Source organism: Salmo trutta, chromosome 16, assembly GCF_901001165.1.
Source record: "Salmo trutta chromosome 16, fSalTru1.1, whole genome shotgun sequence".
NCBI lineage: Eukaryota > Metazoa > Chordata > Actinopteri > Salmoniformes > Salmonidae > Salmo > Salmo trutta.
In genome coordinates, this window is record NC_042972.1 from 50447839 (window position 1) to 50470897 (window position 23059).

A 23059-nucleotide genomic window follows, 5' to 3' on the forward strand; every position below is an offset into this window, starting at 1 on the left:
GGGTTAGTGTTAGTAAAGATGTTGCAAGTTATGATATCTCCCAGTAAATGCTAAGGCAAGAACAGATATGCAAAGCAGGTATTTAAACATTTCAAAGTCTTGTTTGAATATTTGGAATTAAGTCATCATCAATTTTCACCTAAAATGACATACCCAAATCTAACTGCCTGTAGCTCAGGACCTGAACCAAGGATATGGATATTGAAAGGAAACACTTTGAAGTGTGTGGAAATGTGAAATAAATGTTAGATAATATAACACATTAGATCTGGTAAAAGATAATGCTGTCTATTTAGTCAAGCAATGCCCACATTATTCTGACATATTTTTGAAAATAAAAATAATGTCAGTGTCAATGCAGGCCTATTAAATAATGAATTATTCTTCAAATGGTAATTAATAGGCCACATTTTTCGCATACATTTTGGGGGAAATTTCTTTTCTCACAAAAAATAGTGCTTGAAAAAGTCCTTAGGCTACTTGCTCAGCCCGTAATTAAAATCACCTGCTATTGAAATTATGCACACATCATTTGCTTTCCTGCCAGTATTTATTTCATTCGGGCAAGTAGTTTTCAGTTGCTGTGTGCAATGCCTGTAGGCCCTATGTATCTACAACTGTGTGTAACGGTTAGTGATGCTAATGATAGCCTAACCATTTTCATATAGGTGGAAAGGCAACTAAACGGTAACTACAAAGTAGCCTATGCCTACCTGGCAGAATCATGATTATTTGCACCAATCCAGTGGCCATTTGTTTTGAAAGCCCTGCACCACTGAATTAAAGGGCAACTTCTTTGCTGTTTTCCACTGACTAGACCATGTAAAGAACACACTCCATCTCCCAGAATAGCTCTTTGGGCCAGGAGAGCAGACTGAAGTATAATTTCAGAGCCAGAATGATTGCATCCAGAATTTTTTCTTCTTCTAATAATCACACAAAAGCCATTAGCTACTCAGTCTACACTCTGGCAGAGGAGGGTGTTATTTTTGTCTTCTTCATCGCAAAAACTTTCAAAGCGTTGATTAAATTCCCTTTTCCAAGTGTTTCAACAGTGCTGTTTACAGCAGCAGCAGCAGTCCTTCCTGCATTGGTTCGGTGCGGAGTGGGCAATATCTCCAGCCGACACGTAGACTGGTAGTAATGAGCCAGGAGAGGGAAATAATGAACCCTGTGCAGCTAGAGAGGAGAAGAAGAGTGAATAGTTCTGTTTCAGGTTGTGAATCAATCATCGGCACGGGAAGGAGAGAGTCTCTGAGATGAAGACTCAGAGGAGAGGAGAGGAGAAGAGAAGGTTGAGTGTAGTGCGGGCCACAGTGGGACTCATTACTATATAACTCCAGGATCAGGTCTCCAGAGATACGCATTGCCTGACTCGCTGGCTGAATAGCACAGTGGCGCTGATATAATCAGCCTCCCCTCAAGCAACTCTATTACTGCAACTGATAAACATACATCAAATCATATCAAATGTTATTCGTCACATGCTTCGTAAACAGTGAAGTGCTTACTTACGGGCCCTTCCCAAAAATGCAGAGAAATTAAATAGAGAAATAATACAAAAGTAATAACACATAAAACATCTAAATAATAATAAATACACAATAAGTAACAATAACTTGGCTATATACACGGGGTACCAGTACCAAGTCGATGTGCAAGGGTACAAGCTAATTGAGGTAGATACGTACAGTACCAGTCAAAAGTTTGGACACCTTCAAGGGTTTTTCTTTATTTTTAATAGTGAAGACATCAAAACTCTGAAATAACACATATGAAATCATGTAGTAACCAAAAAAGTTTTAAACAAATCATAATATATTTTAGATTTTAGAGTCTTCAAAGTAGCCACCCTTTGCCTTGATGACAGCTTTGCACATGCTTATTCTCTCAACCAGCTTCACCTGGAATGCTTTCCCAACAGTCTTGAAGGAGTTCCAACATATGCTGAGCACTTGTTGGGTTTTTGCAAGGACTGATTTGACGTCATTTCTGGTCACAACTTGTAGACTTGTTTATGTGCTGCTGTGCGGTTTGTTGCTAACCTTACTTTGCTACCTGCCAACTTTACGGTTTTTACTTTTTAATTACCGTTTTATATTTACATTTTTTTCCCCTCTTTCGACTTTTTTCATTCAACTTTTTCACCCCAGACGTTTTATCTGGATGTGGTTCATCAGGACCTCCACCATCCGAAGCTAAGTAGTAACATTAACATTATGCCATCTAATTGCAGTTGCTGTACTCAAAATACAGGAGAACGATCGCCTTATGGCGAGGATAGCTGTGCTGCAAGCCCAGCTTCAGACGCAATCGTTGGGCAAGTGTAGGAAAGGATGAAACTGCATCTGTGCCACCAATAAGTACAGATAGTAGTATAAATCGCCTCGCACAGTCCCCGCAGCCGGACAATTTTCTCATGGCTTCTGGAGGGAAATGCTGTTGGATTGCTCAACCGGTGTTGCTCATTCAGCCGACAGAAACTTTCAACCGGTTCTCCCCATTAAGCAACGGGTCGGAGTCAGATGCCGAGCCTTCTCTGGTCTCTACTCCCGTTACCGGGTCTGAGACGCCGAAGCCTCCCACCATTAGCTCTGACAAATTGAAAACCCTAGTCATTGGCGACTCCATTACCTGCAGAATTAGACTAAAAAACGAATCATCCAGGGATCATACAATGTTTACCAGGGGGCAGGGCTACCGACGTTAAGGCTAATCTGAAGATGGTGCTGGCTAAGGCTAAACTGGTGTAGAGAGTATAGGGATATTGTTATCCACGTCGGCACCAACGATGTTAGGATGAAACAGTCAGAGGTCACCATGCGCAAAATAGCTCCAGTGTGTAAATCAGCCAGAAAGCTGTGTCGCATCGAGTAATTGTCTCTGGCCCCCTCCCAGTTAGGGGGAGTGATGAGCTCTACAGTAGAGTCTCACAACTCAATCACTGGTTGAAAACTGTTTTCTGCCCCTCCCAAAAGATATAATTTGTAGATAATTGGCCCTCTTTCTGGGACTCACCCACAAACAGGACCAAGCCTGACCTGCTGAGGAGTGACGGACTCCATCCTAGCTGGAGGGGTGCTCGCATTTTATCTACAAACATAGACAGGGCTCTAACTCCCCCAGCTCCACAATGAGATAGGGTGCAAGCCAGGCAGCAGGGTGCAGGCCAGGCAACAGGCTGTTAGCCAGCCTGCCAGCTTAGTGGAGTCTGCCACTAGCACAGTCAGTGTAGTCAGCTCAGCTATCCCCATTGAGACCGTATCTGTGCCTCGATCTAGGTTGGGCAAAACTAAACATGGCGATGTTCGCCTTAGCAATCTCACTGTAATAAAGACCTCCTCCATTCCTGTCATTATTGAAAGAGATTGTGATATCTCACATCTCAAAATAGGGCTACTTAATGTTAGATCCCTCACTTCCAAGGCAGTTATAGTCAATGAACTAATCACTGATAATAATTTTGATGTGATTGGCCTGACTGAAACATGGCTTAAGCCTGATGAATTTACTGTGTTAAATGAGGCCTCACCTCCTGGTTACACTAGTGACCATATCCCCCGCTCATCCCGCAAAGGCGGAGGTGTTGCTAACATTTACGATGGCAAATTTCAATTTACAAAAATAAGACGTTTTCGTCTTTTGAGCTTCTAGTCATGAAATCTATGCAGCCTACTCAATCACTTTTTATAGCTACTGTTTACAGGCCTCCTGGGCCATATACAGCGTTCCTCACTGAGTTCCCTGAATTCCTATCGGACCTTGAAGTCATGGCAGATAATATTCTAATTTTTGGTGACTTTAATATTCACATGGAAAAGTCCACAGACCCACTCCAAAAGGCTTTCGGAGCCATCATCGACTCAGTGGGTTTTGTCCAACACGTCTCCGGACCTACTCACTGCCACAGTCATACTCTGGACCTAGTTTTGTCCCGTGGAATAAATGTTGTGGATCTTAATGTTTTTCCTCATAATCCTGGACTATCGGACCACCATTTTATTACGTTTGCAATCGCAACAAATAATCTGCTCAGACCCCAACCAAGGATTATCAAAAGCCGTGCTATAAATTCTCGGACAACCCAAAGACTCCTAGATGCCCTTCCAGACTCCCTCTGCCTACCCAAGGACGTCAGAGAACAACAATCAGTTAACCACCTAACAGAGGAACTTAATTTAACCTTGCGTAATAACCTAGATGCAGTCACACCCCTAAAAACAAAAAACATTTGTCATAAGAAACTAGCTCCCTGGTATACAGACAACACCCGAGCTCTGAAGCAAGCGTCCAGAAAATTGGAACGGAAATGGCGCTAGTCTTCCGACTAGCTTAGAAAGACAGTACTGTGCAGTATCGAAGAGCTCTCAATGCTGCTCGATCATCCTATTTTTCAAACTTAACTGAGGAAAATAACAACAATCACAAAATTATTTTTGATACTGTCACAAAGCTAACTAAAAACAGCATTCCCCAAGAGAGGATGGCTTTCACTTCATCAGTGATAAATTCATTAACTTCTTTGACAAAAAGATCATGATCATTAGAAAGCAAATTACACTCCTCTTTAAATCTGCGTATTCCTCCAAAGCTCAGTTTTCCTGAGTCTGCACAACTCTGCCAGGACCTAGGATCAAGGGAGACACTCAAGTTTTTGAATACTATATCTCTTGACACATTGATGAAAATATTCATGGCCTCTAAACCTTCAAACTGCATATTGGACCCTATTCCAAATAAACTACTGAAAGAGCTGCTTCCTATGCTTGACCCTCCTATGTTGAACATAATAAACGGCTCTCCATCCACCGGATGCGTACCAAATTCACTAAAAGTGGCAGTAATAAAGCCTCTCTTGAAAAAGCCAAACCTTGACTCAGAATATATTTAAAAAACTATCGGCCTACTGTATATCGATTCTCCCATTCATCTCAAACATTTTTGAAAAAGCAGCAACTCAGTCTTCCTGAAGTCAAACAAAGTATACGAAACGCTTCAGTCTGGTTTTAGACCCCATCATAGCACACACTGCACTTGTGAAGGTGGTAAATTACCTTTTAATGCACTCAGACCGAGGCTCTGCATCTGTCCTCGTGCTTCTAGACCTTAGTGCTGCTTTTGATACCATCGATCACCGCATTCTTTTGGAGAGATTGGCTCCGTTTTAGGACCACTATTGTTTTCCCTATATATTTTACCTCTTGGTGATGTCATCCGGAAACATAATGTTAACTTTCACTGCTATGCGGACGACACACAGCTGTACATTTCGATGAAACATGGTGAAGCCCCAAAACTGCCCTCCCTGGAAGCCTGTGTTTCAGACATAAGGAAGTGGATGGCGGCAAATGTTCTACTTTTAAACTCGGACAAAACAGCTAGTTCTAGGTCCCAAGAAACAAAGAGATCTTCTGTTGAATCTGACAATTAATCTTGATGGTTGTACAGTCGTCTCGAATACAACTGAGAAGGACCTCTGTGTTCCTCTGGACCCTGATCTCTCTTTCAACGAACATATCAAGACTGTTTCAAGGACAGCTTTTTTCCATCTATGTAACATTGCAAAAATCTGAAACTTTCTGTCCAAAAATTATGCAGAAAAATGTATCCATGCTTTTGTCACTTCTAGGTTAGACTACTGCAATGCTCTACTTTCCGGCTACCCAGATAAATCACTGAATAAACTTCAGTTAGTGCTAAACACAGCTGCTAGAATCCTGACTAGAACCAAAAAATGTGATCATATTACTCCAGTGCTAGCCTCTCTACACTGGCTTCCTGTTAAGGATAGGGCTGATTAAAAGGTTTTACTGCTAACCTACAAAGCATTACATGGGCTTGCTCCTAACTATCTTTCCGATTTGGTCCTGCCGTACATAAATACACGTACGCTACGGTCACAAGACGCAGGCCTCCTTACTGTCCCCAGAATTTCTAAGCAAACAGCTGGAGGCAGGGCTTTCTCCAATATAGTTAAATTTTTATGGAATGGTCTGCCTATCCATGTGGTCTGCCTATCCAGACTTGGTCTCAACCTTTAAGTCTTTATTGAAGACTCATCTCTTCAGTAGGTCCTATGATTGAGTGTAGTCTGGCCCAGGAGTGTGAAGGTGAATGGAAAGGCACTGGAGCAACGACCCGAAGTGCCTGTCTGCCTGGCCGGTTCCCCTATTTCCACTGGGATTCTCTGCCTCAAACCCTATTACAGGGGCTGAGTCAATGGCTTACTGGTGCTCTTCCATGCCGTCCCTAGGAGGGGTGCGCCACTTGAGTGGGTTGAGACACTGACGCGATCTTCCCGTCTGGGTTGGCGCCCCCCCTTGGGTCCGTGCCGTGGGTGAGATCTTTGTGGGCTATACTCGGGCTTGTCTCAGGATAGTAAGTTGGTGGTTGAAGATATCCCTCTAGTGGTGTGGGGGCTATGCTTTGGCAAAGTAGGTGGGGTCATATCCCGTATGTTAGGACCTGTCCGGGGGTATCGTCGGACGGGGCCACAGTGTCTCCCAACCCCTCCTGTCTCAGCCTCCAGTATTTATGCTGCTATAGTTATGTGTCAGGGGGCTCCGGTGTCAGGGGGCTCCGGTGTCCTGTGTGAATTTAAGTTATCTCTCTCTGTCTCTCTCTCTCTCTCTCTCTCTCTCTCTCTCTCTCTCTCTCTCTCTCTGAGAACCTGAGCCCTAGGACCATGCCCCAGGACCACCTGGACTGATGACTCCTTGCTGTCCCCAGTCCACCTGATCATGCTGCTGCTCCTGGTTCAACTGTTCTGCCTGCGGCTATGGAACCCTGACCTCTATGGAACCCTGACTGTACTACCTTGTCCCAGACCTGCTGTTTTCAACTGCTAGAGACAGCAGGAGCGGTAGAGATACTCTGAATGATCGGCTGTGAAAAGCGAACACCTGTTGCACCCTCTACAACCACTGTGATTATTATTATTTGACCCTGCTGGTCATCTATGAACATTTGAACATCTTAGCCAGGTTCTGTTATAATCTCCACCCGGCACAGCCAGAAGAGGACTGGCCACCCCTCATAGCCTGGTTCCTCTCTAGGTTTCTTCCTAGGTTCTGTCCTTTCTAGGGTGTTTTTCCTAGCCACCGTGCTTCTACACCTGCATTGCTTGCTGTTTGGGGTTTTTGGCTGGGTTTGTGTACAGCACTTTGTGACATCAGCTGATGTAAGAAGGGCTTTATGAATACATTTGATTGATTGATTGATTGTTGGCTGCTTTTCCTTCACTCTGCGGTCCAACTCATCCCAAACCATCTCAATTGGGTTGAGGTCGGGTGATTGTAATGGCCAGGTCATCTGATGCAGCACTCCATCACTCTCCTTTTTGGCAAAATAGCCCTTACACATCCTGGAGGCGTGTTGGGTCATTGTCTTGTTGAAAAACAAATAATAGTCCCACTAAGCGCAAACCAGATGGTTTTTGCGACTGCACTTTATGGATTGACTGAATTTCAGGTCTTTATCTTTGCTTATTTGAGCTGTTCTTGCCATCATATGGACTTGGTCTTTTACCAAATAGGGCTATCTTATGTATACCACCCCTACCTTGTCACAACACAACTGATTGGCTAAAATAAATTAAGAAGGAACGAAATTCCACAAATTAACTTTTAACAAGGCACACCCAAACAAGGGCACTGCGTTCATCCACCACTGGCCTGCTGGACCCCCTACCTCTGAGGAAGCACAGTTCCCGCTCAGCCCAGTCAAAACTGTTCGCTGCTCTGGCACCCCTATGGTGGAACAAGCTCCCTCACGACGCCAGGACAGCGGAGTCAATCACCACCTTCCGGAGACACCTGAAACCCCACCTCTTTAAGGAATACCTGGGATAGGATTAAGTAATCCTTCTAGCCCCCCCTACCCTCCCCCCCCCAAAAAAGATATAGATGTACTATTGTAAAGTGGTTGTTCCACTGGATATCATAAGGTGAATGCACCAATTTGTAAGTCGCTCTGGATAAGAGCGTCTGCTAAATGACTTAAATGTAAATGTAAATGTGTTCAGTCCCAGGGTCCTTAGTTTAGTGATGAGCTTGGAGGACTCATTGACCACGCTGAGCTGTGGTCAATAAACAGCATTCTCACACAGGTCTTCCTCTTGTCCAGTTCTGAGAGGACAGTATGGAGTGCAATAGAGATTACATCACCTGTGGATCTGTTGGGGTGGTATGCGAATTGGTGTAGGTCCAGGGTGTCTGGGATGATGGTGTTGATGTCAAAGCATTTCATGTTTTGTGTTACGGGGCAATAGTCATTTAGACAGGTTACCTGGCGTTCTTGGGCACAGGGACTATGGTGGTCTGCTTGAAACATGAAGGTATTACAGACTGGATCAGGGAGAGGTTGAAAATATCAGTCAAGACAATTGAGTCAGCAAATGCTCCTAGTACGCGTCCTGGTAATCCGTCTGTGTCCTGGTAGTCCTGGTCTTACTCACATTGACTGTCCGGAAAAGCTGGTGCTCTCATGCATGGTTCAGTGTTGCTTGCATAGTGTTGAGAGCATAGAAGGCATTTAGCTCGTCTGGTAGGCTCGCGTCATTGGGCATCTCGCAGCTGGGTTTCGCATTTAAATACAGGATAGTTTGCAAGCCCTGCCAAATCTGATGAGCATCAGAGCCGGCGTAGTTGGATTCGATCTTAATCTTTAGTACACGGGCCATTTGTTCTGTGTTGTCATATGTTCTGCAACTTTACTAATATCATTAATATTTAGATAAGTATAGTGGTACTAGTCCATTGTGTATGCTAATCCGGACCCACTCCACAAGAGACACAAACCCATTCCACGACAGAAGAATGGACATGCTACATTGGCCTGTCCCTTCGTTAAATTCTTTCATGCTCCGTCAAGCTAATTGACCTTTAGGGGTTGGGAAGCCTCAGCTAGGCTATACATGAAATATAGGCTGTCGCATATTGCTGTGACATTTGACAGCTTTCCTTACAGTGAATACCGCCTGTTGTATTTTCTCCCCTCAAGATTATCAGTTTCAATGATGTGTAGTAATATCCATACAGGCATTCGCCCTTACCTTACCCCGCCTTCCTGATAACCTCACACACATCAGTCTAACTGTACCTTACAGTTAGACTTCCATCACAGTTGCCACAGACTTCTACATAACACTGCTTCTACAGTACCTGGAGTAAATGTATCTACTGTAAAATGTACAACAAAAGAGTTCAGAAGTCAAAAACAAAGGGACAATGACATACAAGGGTTTTCATATCTGTCTTGATTTTACCTGTAAATTTGACAGTGAGTCAGTTCTGACATGGGGGACACTCTAGGTCTTTAAGTTAGTCAAGACCTTTCTCAGTTTGAGATTAGATCAACAACATCACTCCCCAAATGTTTGTTATAGACATATTAGCTTTGTACTCTCTGGAAATCCATTAGTAGCAACACATGCAGGGGTATGTTTCTGACTGTTTAATATCTTAGTCATTTAGCAGACACTCTTATGCAGAGCGACTTACAGGTGCATACTTCTTCCCCCATTGGAATCGAACCTACAACCCTGGCATTGCAAGCACCATGCTTTACCAACTGAGCCACACGAGACCTGTAATCTGCTGTCACCTAGCAGCACATTGATCCTAGCCTTCATATTCGATATTCTACGTGGTTGTAAAGAGATAATGAAAGAGCGGTGCCAGCAGGTTTGCCAGCACATTTTCATAAGCTGCTTGTGTGTGAATACATTCATTTTTGTTTTGACCTTCCATACATACCCTAAAATAAGCCTCTGCAAATGTGTTTCTGTTTGCTCTGTCGTATGAATGATGAGGGCATGAGGCCAGTATTGTCAACTGTAGGCTACATTGGATGTATTGGCACTGGCATATGGAGAATGCAAATGTAGCCTAGCCTTAAACTGTAGCCTATGTAGTATGTATCAGTAGCTCCGTTTCCATCCAATAGGCAACAGATTTTCATATGAATATTCCAATATTTGCATTTTCCCACCACAGATGTTTTCCCATTATTGCGGATAAAAGGCAGTGTGTGATGACGTAGTGCACATAAAAATAACTTTTGCGGTTAAATTCCCATACACATAATAAAAAGGTTAAATGGGTTTTCATCGCATTGAACTCTACTGATGGTTTTGCCACAAAAAATGTTGCGTTATATAGTGAATGTGCCCACTCTGATCTTGACATGTGCGTTCTAGCCAACATCTCGCAGATACAGTGTGGGTATAGTTTACATGATGAGATTATTATGAACAAAAAGAGCAAGATTATTTCTATTTGTCAAACGGCAGCTAAGCATGTCACCAGAATAAGACCCTCGATATTTATTGGAAAGGAGCATCAAGCTCATCACCGTGCACTTTCACCACCCTGGAATGTTCATCATAACTTATTTCATCTGTAGCCTAATAAACTGCGTGCTTTCTCGAGTCATAGTGGGAGGGCCACACAACATATCATCGCGTGACTCCAAGTTTACTTCGATATGATGGTTATTGTATCAATATTTGCGCATAAAGATGTTTCCACTGTCATTGCTCGCATAATTATTTTTTACAGACACAAAGATCCTATCTTTTGATTTGGAAAGTTTACCGACAAATGAGCTGTATCCATCAGGCCTGTCATGACATTTTTCATCCGACATGTACTTTACTTGCATAAAAAGGTTGGATTTTATCACTCCCCTTCCAGTGTAGGATTATCTATCGATATGTGTAGCGCCTAACCGAATGAATATTTCATTAACTGCATTATTAACACTTTATAGGATACTATAGGGGGAACATAAGGGGGAAAGGAGAATGTTCATGTTCACAATCCACTATCTGAGGAGCCATTTTTGAAGACTTCTAGAAATCAAGGGAAGAGACAGTCAGGTGTAAGAGAATATAGCCAAAGACACACGCTCACATATGAACAATATGGAATAATGCAGATATACATTTGAAACATATGTATTTCGTAGCTAAACATGTTATGTGCATAAACAGCCTACAGTATACAGCCTGTATACAGTATGCACACCTCCTTTCTCTTCCGTCTGAAAGCTGCAGAGCTCAGCATCACTCCCTGGTACTGTATGTTAAAACAGAGATTTGTTAGTAGTTTCAAGTCCAAAGTACAGCCTGCCACTCTCCACATGCTTAGACCCCTTCTCAAGCATGGATCCTAGGGGAACGATCCTCACAAAGGCTGCCTGCCTGGCTGTCTCTAACCCAGTGGTCCCTAAACTGTGGGGAGCGCCGGCAGGGGGGGGGCGCTGGGGGTGTAACAAAAGCGTACTCTTATAGAGAGACACACACACACACACACACACACACACACACACACACACACACACACACACACACACACACACACACACACACCCACACACACACACACCAAATTAGCTTATATAACTGCTTCATAATGACATTCCCCCTTGTTCTACAATCCCATTATGGTTTTGCTACGCAGCTCTTGTTCCAATAGTGAAGTGTTGGCTCAGGGGTCACTTTTAAAAATGGTTTCATGTCTGAATAAGAGGACAGTAACAATAACCCTTGTTCATTTTTTATTCTATTATTTTGTTTTCTAAGCGAAGCATTCATCTAATTCAGTTTCAGCAAACATAACAAGTGCGAGACACAGCATCAATCAGTGGTGATACTGATATAGCTAATAGAAATACTGCTTAGCATAATGCATAAACATTCGTCATTCTTCGCTGTATTGTCTGAGCCTCTGTGCTAATCATGAATATGCAAAAAGCCTCGTCACAACACTGTTACACACTTACCAGGTTTCCATCCAACCTTTTTATGCGAGTAAAGTACATGTTGGATAAAAAATGTCACGACAGGCCTGATGGAAACAGCAAATTTGTCTGTAAACTTTCCAAATGACGACAAAACAAAATACGCTATACAAGGTTGGATCTTTTTGTGTCTGTAAAATGTATTATGTGAGAAATGGCGGTGGAAACATCTTTATGAGCAAATAATAGAGAAAATAACGAAGTAGGATTTGTTTTGTGGTCCTCCCACTACGACTTGGGAAAGCATGCTGTTTATTAGGCTACACATGAAATAAGTTATGATGAACTTCACAGGGTGGCGAAAGTGCACTGTGATGAGTTTGATTCTCCTTTTCAATAAATATTAATGGTCTTATTCTGGTGACATGATGGTTGATGCTTGGCTGCCATTTGACAAATACAATTGGACTATGGCATTGTCGAATACTCGTTTCTGATTGGCTTGAAGGGCATTCTAGCGTGTGCATTAGTTCCCTATAATGCACGGTATATCAGCACAGTAGAATAACAATGACTATAGTTCTATGTTCGAGCTTCTTTTGAAAGCAAAACACAAATTGAAAACCTTATTGACGTTGTTGAATTCGATTTTCATAATAGCAAGCTAGGACTGATGATTCGGTTAGCTAAACTAGCAAGTCTGTTTGTTTGGTTACCAAGGTAACTACTGAAGCTTTCTAGTAAACTTGCTAGCTACTTCAGTGAATGTTGAACTAATTTCTACTGGCAAATTAACACATTTCAAGTGGCAGTTATGTTAAATTATAGCCATGGTATAAAAGGGATAATCAATTCGGGGCTGTATGCGAGTTATTTTTATGTGAACTACGTCATCACACACAGCTTTTTATCCGCAACAAGTCAATTTGATGGAAATATATCTCTGGTGGGAAAATGCCCATGTTGTTTTTATGAAGACTTTAGAATATTCGCATGAAAATCTGTCACCAATTGGATGGAAACCTATAGTTCTTCAAAGAATCTGCGTTACAGTAATATCAACTGTCTGGTTCAGGGTCTGTTTAGGACTATAATTCAGGGTGCAACAATCAGTAAACTACACCATAAACAAACGCTAAATGTATATGTATTGTGGCAGATGGCAGGGAGAGGTGAGGGGAGTGGTTATTGGGGGGAAATATCTTGCAGGTCGCTGGCTCCACCCCCGAGCCTTATATGGACTTCCTTCCCCGGCGAGGCTGTAGCTCGTTAAACCAGGAATGCTTGGGGATAAAGGAGGGAGCACCCTGCAGAAAGGGGCAGCAGAGGAGCGAACCTAGAGAGTGAGAAGCAAGAGCAATATGTGTGAGATTACCCGTTGTGACCTGGACTGTCGGACTACCCGCCATGTGTACCGGACCTGATTGGCTGAGGACCCGAGTAAGGATTACCCCAAGAAAACAGAACGGACAAAGAGAACAGCTTGTGGACTGTGAAGTAATTGGCGAATTCCCCCTTTTTCCCCAGTGTACAAAAACCCCTAATAAACTTCCCATTTGCGTTCTATTTGTGCTACTGGTGCAAGTTTTGTTACTGAACTTGGTGACGTGGAAACCCCACACCCTTGAGCCTGCTCCAGTATATTGAGATGTATCATCAAATAATGAACATAACTTGCAATACACATGCTGTATAGTAGTCCATGTTTTTTTTAGCATGGGTTTACATGCAATCTCCTTACTCTGATTCAAATTCTTTTGAGTATACTTTAAATGCCTTGATGTGTCACTAATTTCGGCTTTGACAACAGCTGGTCAATTAGATATGGGGATGCGCAAGGAATAGCGGGAAACAACGCAATTGCGGCATGACACATTCTCAGTATGCGAAAATACAATGTTTTATAGTATTCACATTTTAGAAAAATCAAGTATGGGTTAAATGCCAGGATGTTATACTCATTTTGGCTCTTCCTCTAGTAGATTGGAAGGGGTGGGCTGTGAGTGATAGGACCTAGTTCTCTTCAGGTAGCCAAACAACAAAACGTGGCTACTGAATTGGGAAGATACCTAAAAGCAAAGCTTCTGCGGTGTTATTCAAATGTAGGCTAAATTGTTTTTGTTCTACTTAAAATTATCACTAGTAGGCCTATTGCATCGCAGCAGAAGTCTTAAAAAAAAGTTCTCATTGACAAGTGTTTCTTGTTCTCTTGCCCTTTGTCAGAGCTTTTAAACTAAATACTAAACCATCTTTTGATTTCTAATTGTGTCGGCACCGGGGACACGAAATGTGGCTGCTTTATTGATGTCATGTTAATCAGGCTTTTTGATTTTAACACATGGATTGTTTTACTTTTGTAGGCTAGGATACCTATTTAATCTATGGATCAAGCATTAGCAGTCATTCTGATCTTGTTCCCAATGATCAGTGCTTTAGTGTATTATGTTGCTGTCCAGCGTTTCTGATTTGTATGTAGCCTTTTGATTTGAACATTTGAACACTTCTGGCTATTTTAATTTATATATGTTACAGAACTTTGGTTTCACTAAATATGTTGAAATGAAACTAAATAATCTGTTTCTTTCTTTAGTACTTTTGAAATAGGATAGGTAGATTCCATGGCCTACAGTACAGGTAGAATGTGGTAGTCTGGCTATAAACAGCCTATGTAGGCCTATAACTCCATTCATATTCAATTCAGAGTTTAGAGAAATCCATCAAATTGGAAATGAACTATTATCAGGCTGGTTAATGCGATGTTTGTCTGTTGAATTTGGAAATATCCACCTGCACTCGGCCCCGCCCCACCTACTCAGCCAGTCAAGAGCTGCTACTGCGTTGTGGCCGTAGCATACTGCATACTTTTTACTAAACGGTTCGTGCTAAATAATATGTGACGATGAGTACATAGTACGCAGTTTAAGTATGTAGTTCGCTGGTATGGGTATTTGGACACAGCCAGTCTTTATCTGAGAGTAATGGCTTGGGAGCTACAGAGACTTCAAATCTTTACCGCAGATATCGTGATGGAGTAATAAGGTGTCATGAACTGTACAGTTGGGTGATCCTTGACTAGCTGTTTCAGTAGCTCATTTCATACTCTCTCATAATACTGTAAGTACCATACAATAACCAGGAAAATTATTCTCCTCAGTCTTTTTTTAACCTTTATTTAACTAGGCAAGTCAGTTAAGAACAAATTCTTATTTTCAATGACGGCCTAGGAACAGTGGGTTAACTGCCTTGTTTAGGGGCAGAACAACAGATTTTCACCTTGTCAGCTCGGGGATTCAATCTTGCAACCTTTTGGTTACTGGTCCAACGCTCTAACCACTAGGGTACCTGCCGTCTGACGCAGGCATGGCCCTGATGCCTGATCCCTGGCACGAGTCTGGGGCCCACGAAGGTTAAGGCTTATGAAGCACTAGTGACAGGGGGGAGATGGTCATGCACAACCTCAAGCTAGGAAACAGATGTTGCCTTTTGGAACGGTAAGACCATCACTGTGTATTATCCCCGCTTAGAGGAATTTGATTAAATCAACCTCAATACAGACTAGATTTTGTGTAAAACAGATAAAACACAAACATATATCGTTGCCAGAGGTGAAAGTAAGCCAGTACGGTCTGGTACAGCATCCTGGAAAAATAAATAGTGGCGTTACGCTGTACCGGCAAAACGTGAGCCTATCACAATAACACAAAATGCCAAGAAAACCGTTGGCTATTACACCATTATTTAACTTTACCGCATTTCAGCCGCATAAAAAATGAGCGAATTGACTTGAACCTGGATGGTATAAGTACGCTCCAAATTGCAGTGTGGTTCTATGAGAACAATTACATTTTGACAAGGTGGAGATGAGTGGCTGATACCGAGATGCGTGCGGACAGCAGTGGAATCATCAATTCAGGCTACAAGTATCATTACAATACACTTTTAGGTTTTGTAACAGATGTCTCTTTCTATTCATCAAATTGTGGGTGCACAGTGCACTGTTTGGATGCTGGAATTATTTGATGAGCGGACGAACGTGCGCAGGTAGCCTACAGGAGCGCTTTTTTTGAAATGATTGACAATCAGATGAAAACATCACGACTGGTTGTGTTTATGCCACATTAAAAGATAACACATGTCAGAAGTCCTATGACAAATCTTTACTAGGTCTACTAGGCACACAGAGATCATATGAAATGAATAGGGATTCTATATGTAATTCGATGATTACATCTATACGCTATAATTGTTTTTATCTATGTGACACATAGGGAGTCCCATACCGGTAAGAAATTAAATCTACTTTCACCCCTGAATTTTAGTGACGGGGGAAAAATTGATACAGTTACATATCGGGATATTCTTTTTGATTATATATATTGCAATCTTATTTTCCCTGTAGTTGGCTGTACCTGCACCAAAACTCCAGTATTTTTCCTTTACATATTTTTCTCCATCTTCTTTTTAAATAAGGAGACAATTTGTTTCCAGATATTTTATTTCCATGACTGATCAAAACTAATTTTCTCATGGCTCTCTCTTGTCCCTCTGCAGCAGACATATGGTGAGTAATATGTTTGGAACATCAAATCGCAATAAAATCCCAGTATTAAATCGCAATACATATAGAATCGTGGGAATCGCAAAAATTACCTAAGTATCGTGATAATATCATATCGTGAGGTCCAATTCCCAGCCATACTGATCGTTACCATCAGCACCTAGGACAACAGATTCCACAACAGAACTGCAAGGGAATCGGAAAACTACATGAAATCACTGGTGAGAACAGCTGAGATAGCTCGGCTCTTCTTACCTGTTTTATCTGGCTGTTGATAGGATTGAAGAGGAAAGACGTAGGTCCCTCTTCACCTTGTGTTCCAGCTTCTGACTTATTTGGTTATGAGTTGGACATATTTTTTCCTATTCTTCTTCTTCACGCTTCACTGCCTAATCTGACCATTATGTTCTGTTGTTTGTTGCCTTGGATACCAAGTCCTACATAAGCGTCATGGTACAGTGCTGTGCCTTTAGAACGCACCCAGCAGCATCACATGCGAGGGGATGGGGGGGGGGTATAGACGCATTCCCCATCCACACTGTGTTGTGCAGGAACAGAGCTAAATTTAGTGGCTGGCTAGGGTCATGCTCACCTCACTGGGTTTATTGACGCAAAACAAACGGATGTTTCGTCTTGCATCAAAAAATCAATATAGAAGATCCTTCATGGAATGATCTTAGTACTTTCAAATAGACTGTGTTTGTAATGAGAACAGTACCCGTCGGCCTACAACCCAGTAGAAAAGGGGTTTTCATCTGCGTGCACGTGAAGCATGACGTGACCACTTTTTCTTCACTCATTTACACTTTTTTCTTGTTGACTGTTTTTCACATTACTGTAAACACGCAATACCCGTAAAATATATACAACAAGGACACTAATTAGTTAGTGTGGTTTAACCTTATCAGACTAGGTTCTATGGAAGGCAAACGGATAGGGTTCTGTAATCATCTGTCACATCTCTCTGTAGTCATCCAATCAATGACTAGTTGAAGATTGACATACCATATCTAGCAAAATTACATGATGGATCAAGCGGGAGTGAAATATTAATTCATGCTCTAATTTAAAGTTCTCCTTCAAGTTGAGCTTTTTGTAGATGCAGTCATGTACTCGGATCTACTCGGATCTCTGCAACACTTTCAGTAGGATGTGAGGATTTTCTTTGACAGCAGTGCTTACTCACATTTTATTGCTTGTAAAAAAATGGGCTTTACTCTTGTGTTCTTTGATTGGCGAATGACCTATTTTCTCAAAATGGTATTTGAGTGCTCTCCGGCCTCTTCACTGTGTGAATGGGACTTCTATAAACTAATCCCATTGCTTTACGCGGATCCCTTGTTTTTCCGGATTTTCCCCTCAGGTAAAGCAATGTACTGACATTTGAATGTACTGACATCTCTTCTAAGTAAATATTATTTTCACACACACACACACGCAGGCACGCACACACACACGCAGGCACACACGCAGGCACACACACACACACACGCAGGCACACACACACACACACACACACACACACACACTAATAACCCAAAATGTGCTTCCCAGAAGAAGTTGTTATTACAGGCGTTTGGCAACATTACTTAAATAATACATTATGATTTCCATGGCTTTATTAATTGTCACCCATGGGAATATGGTTCTTACTGACCTTTGCAGTGGTTTCATTATACTCAGTGGGGAGATGTGAATTTCCCTTTCCCTTACAAATGGATTGCTTCCTTTCATTTTCTCTGCTTGAGTCTGTGCAGCGGCATGCTGTATGTAGATGCTGCATTAGTAGACTGACTAAACCCTAATGAAACCATACTTTCCCTCCCTCTCTTGGTTTTCCTCAGAGGACTGTCTATTTGTTAAGCCAGAGTGGAGGGGTGAAAGAGATTTCTACTTTGCAATTCACATTAGGCTACATCCTTTCTTTAACCTTCGTTGTGGCTGGCAATGCTACATTCTTGGTCCGCAGCTCAAATTGACCGTAAATATCACAGTAGCCACTAGCCAGTAATCACAAACTATTTACACTGAACAAAAATATAAATACAACATGTAAAGTGTTGGTCCCATGTTTCATAAGCTGAAATAAAAGATCCCAGACATTTTCCATATGCACAGAAAGCTTATTCTCTCAAATGTTTTAACAAATTTGTTTACATCCCTGTTGGTGAGCATTTCTCCTTAGCCAAGATAATCCATCCACCTGACAGGTGTGGCATATCAATAAGCTGATTAAACAGCATGATCATTACACTGATGCACCTTGTGCTGGGGACAATAAAAAACGTAACTTTAAAATGTGCAGTTTTGTCACACAACACAATGCCACAGATGTCTCAAGTTTTGAGGGAGCATATAATTGGAATGCTGACTGCAGGAATGTCCACCAGAGCTGTTGTCAGATAAATGTATGTTCATTTCTCTACCATAAGCCGCCTCCAATGTTGTTATAGAGAATTCCGTTCAACCAGCCTCACAACCGAAGACCATGTGTAACCACGCCAGCCCAGGACATCCATATCTGGGTTCTTCACCTGCAGTATCATCTGAGACCAGCCACCCGGACAGTTGATGAAACTGTGGGCATGTATAACCAAAGAATTTTTGCACAAACTGTCAGAAACCGTCTCAGGGAAGCTCATCTGCGTGCACGTCATCCTCACCAGGGTCTTGACCTAACTGCAGTTTGGCGTCGTAACCGACTTCAGTGGGCCAATGCTCACCTTCGATGGACACTGGCATGCTGGAGAAGTGTGCTCTTTATGGATGAATCCCGGTTTCAACTCCTCTACCAGGCTGATGGCAGACAGCGTGTGTGGTATCTTGTGGGCGATCGGTTTGCTGATGTCAACGATGTGTCAACAGAGTGCCCCATGGTGGCGGTGGGGTTATGGTATGGGCAGGCATAAGCTATGGACAACAAACAGTGCAGTCAAGCAACAAAAACAACACTGTTTCTTTTTTTTGGGGGGGGGGGGGGTTGTGACATCAATATGGCCAGCAGTTTTTATCGACACAAGACAATTCAATAGAAGCGTACCATAGCAGGCAATTGTCACATCCATTTTCAATGTGAACTTTCTACATGTTGACAACAACAACAAAAAATCACTGGACAAGTTAATGGAGACATAGCTAGTATGGTCTGATTTGCTGGGCTATTTCCTTCACCTTTGACCCCATCAAGAGCAGCTTTTCTGCTGAAGTAATTATTCACTTAATCTGCCATCTCATGGGAGATGCAACAGAAAAAATATGTAGAAGGAGGCCAGATATACGGGGATATACAAATCAGTTTCTTTCTGGTTGTCACGTTCGTCGTACTGAGTGGACCAAAGCGCAGCGGGAATGTGAATACACATCTTCTTTATTATGAAGAAAACCAAAATAAACACTTAATACAAAACAACAACGAAAAACAGTCCTGTGAGGCACACAGCTACACACGGAACAACTACCCACAAAAACCCATGGAAAAACACCCCTACTAAATAGGACCTTCAATTAGAGGCAACGAGGAACAGCTGCCTCCAATTGAAGGTCAACCCAAAAACTAAACATAGAAATAGAAAAACTAGAATGAACATAGAAATATACTAACATAGAACATTAACCAAAAAACCCCGAAACACATAAAACAAACACCCCCTACCACGTCCTGACCAAACTACAATAACAAATAACCCCTTTACTGGTCAGGACGTGACACTGGTAATACTTTCATAAATAAAAGCAATGGCTTATATGACTGTAAAGACATGTCCAGACTGTACATATTTAACAATTATTCTGTATTTTGTGATTTCTGTCCCTCTTGAAAAGATCTGCATCCCCAAGAGCGCTTAACCTGAGGTAAAGCATTCCTTAATTTTACCTGATGTGGCTCCACCTCTCTCAGAACAAGGTCTGTTGCCCATCATATGTCACAAAGAAGGACATGCCAACCCACATCCAGTCATTCTATACGGTCAATTTGAATGTGAGCCAACACAAAGGTCATTTGTCCAGTCGGTGTCCTCTGTTTCAGACAATATTTACACCCTTTGACAGCCATCAATTCAAGTAGAGCCAAGTAGAGAGGCAGGTGTCCTTGCAGGACCACCAACAGCATCCTAAATGACTTCTTTCCTTAATCCTAATTTAGGACATTGTGTTATCCCAAGATGATTTACAAACACAGGGCTCCACTTAGTTGGGCAGAGAGAGAATGTGTAATGTAAAATGTAGATGTTTTGCGGTTGAAAATATAGCTGACATATGTAAAGAGAGTGAACAGCTGATGCGAGAGTCCATCCTTGGAACTTGCGAATCAAAGGCGGGTGCCTAACTACCCGTGCCACAAAACTACAACGCATACACTGCTTTCAATTGGGTAATTGTGGAGGTAGGGTTTCGACATCATTAAATAGAGCGGTGGTAATTCACACCTGTGACTGCTATAGGCTGCTACCGCAGATTTTGGCAGTACGTTAACTTTCAGAGATACAGCTTTTACATTGGATTTTTATCAGAAAACAACAACAGCCTCTCTCCTCTCTTCTCGTGTCTGATACATGAAGCTCTCCAGGCTTCAATTAAGAATTTAATGTTTCATAATGTCGGTTGGATGCAAAATAAAAACACACCACGACCCCGACACAGGTGTCATGGAAACCAACGCAAAACATGCTACATAAACATGAAATATCCTCCACTGACAGGCCAGAGTGTTATGAAGTCTGTAAACCTGGATAAAAATACCATTCTCCTACATGCCAGGTGCTTCTGCACTTCAGTCTTTCCATACAGCCGCAACAACACTAGAAACTCTTTTAAACAGGGTTAGTGATAAGCAATGGTTCCATCCAAGCCACAGTCAGCAAGCAATCAGCAAACTCAGTGCTAGTTAGAAAAGACAAGTGCAAGTGTTACTGCAAGAAAGGCTCTGCCAAGACCATTAGCTTTCACAGCCTGTCAGGCATATCAGGGCCCATTATCAGCCCTAAAGAATGCATGCCGTGCCCAGCTTCACACAGAGGGAGCAGGGCATGATCGCTGGGCTAAGACCCAGACTAATATACATATTTTACTCATGTAAATCTACCCTGAGACCCATATCACTTACCAGACTAATCCTCCTGGGTCTGAGGGTGCTGCCTGATACCCAAAAGGGAGGTATCGCTATAACAAACGCAATTTGACTCTTTTTAGACAGTAAAATCACTTGAGAGTGGAACAACGTAATTAGCTGCACCACAAGATAAGGTGAGAGGGTTGTAGTAGCTGCCATCCTACTATGACTCGGGGAAGGAAAGCGTGCACAATGCAAGTAACATGGTAACATGATAAACAATGTAATTTCCAATTGTCATACATTGTTAATGGATTTAGCATCACATGTATTTTTCAATAGTTAATCTGCAATCAAATTTTACGATATTTTAATGAAATTAAGTACATTTCCCACCACTTCCTGACTTATTTTAAAATTCTATTTTATTATGTTATACAATGATTGGAAACATCTCAGACAATTTTGGGCAAAGCCATATGAAAAACGTTTGCCATCAGGTGTTTACAGTAAATGGAATTGTTACAATACTTTCTGAAATTAACAATTTTTGTAATGTAAAGCCAGTTAACCTTCGAAGGGGGTACAACAGGCCCACAGTTTCCGAAACCTGCAACGTGAAGAATGTCCATTAAGAAAGGTATTCACATATGGTCAGTGGTGTAAAGTACTTAAGTAAAAATACTTTCAAGTACTACTTAAGTCATTTTTGGGGGTAACTGTACTTTACTATTTATATTTTTGACAACTTTTACTTCACTACATTCCTAAAGAATTCCTACTTTACTTTTTACTGGATGATTTACACTCTTACTTAAGTCATTTTCTATTAAGGTATCTTTACTTTTACTCAAGTATAACAATTGGGTACATTTTCAACCATTGCATTTAGTGATACCCTGTCTTATATCTTTTCCAAAACAGAAGGCCCCCAGAAAATGTGTGGGATTTTAAGTCCAATTTGCAAATTGCATGCTGCTCACTCACCTGAAATTAGCTCTGTAAAAATTGTGTCCGTTTTTTCCCCAGTTCTTTCTTGCTTTAGCCTACGCGTGCTTTGATGCAGAAAGAACGTGATAAGAGCTTGGTTTTCCTGGGTTGGTTAGCAGTGGAGACTTATTCCCTGTGAGATAAAAGAGATAGATCCTCGCTCATCTGCTCCGTCAAAGCTTCTTAAAGAGAGCAACACAGAGGAGGAAGGATGTGCATCGATAGTAGGCTGCTCTAAATACCATCAACAACATCCAGGCAAGGAAGGTGTGGAGTATGCGCATATGAGTGTGCAAATATATTGAGCGCGTTTGAGTGGGTAAGGCTAAAGTGTTTATCATAGTCCAAAACGTGTACCTGTATGCACAGCAGCGTGGTAGAAAATTGGTCTGTTGGCTTTCAGACTTTTCACATTTTCTGTCAACACATTGAAATGAATAGAGGACGGGTAGCGGAGCCGCGTTGGTTGGGCATAGTGGGGAGATGCGCGTTTGGGCTGTATGTCTGATGGTGGTCTCAGAGCCGTGTAGCTATGTCACAATGGGACCCCTGACGATCACAACTGACTAGATGAAAGTCAAGGTGTGAAGTCGGGGGAGGTGGATCTGCAACAGCCGAAAGTCGGATACTAATGTGGTTTTCCAACAGCAAGGATCAGATCAACTTGGCGGTGTTGCCATTGTTTATAAACGTTTTTCTTTATAATGTCAAAATAAACA

The 23059-nt window shown here is 42.0% G+C and overlaps 1 protein-coding gene across 2 annotated transcripts in view; it reads right to left on the reverse strand.

Annotated features, from left to right (window-relative positions):
• LOC115150971 (caM kinase-like vesicle-associated protein) overlaps positions 1-22537 on the reverse strand; it is a 40446-nt gene extending 17909 nt beyond the window's left edge. Inside the window, exon 1 of one of the 2 annotated variants that reach the window (XM_029694846.1) lies at positions 22338-22537. The gene's annotated coding sequence lies outside the window, so the exon portion shown is untranslated. Of the gene's footprint in view, positions 1-16555; positions 16776-22337 lie in introns of those variants that run through there. The other variant, XM_029694845.1, reaches the window with a different exon arrangement.
• Between the last annotated feature and the right edge of the window lie 522 nt (positions 22538-23059).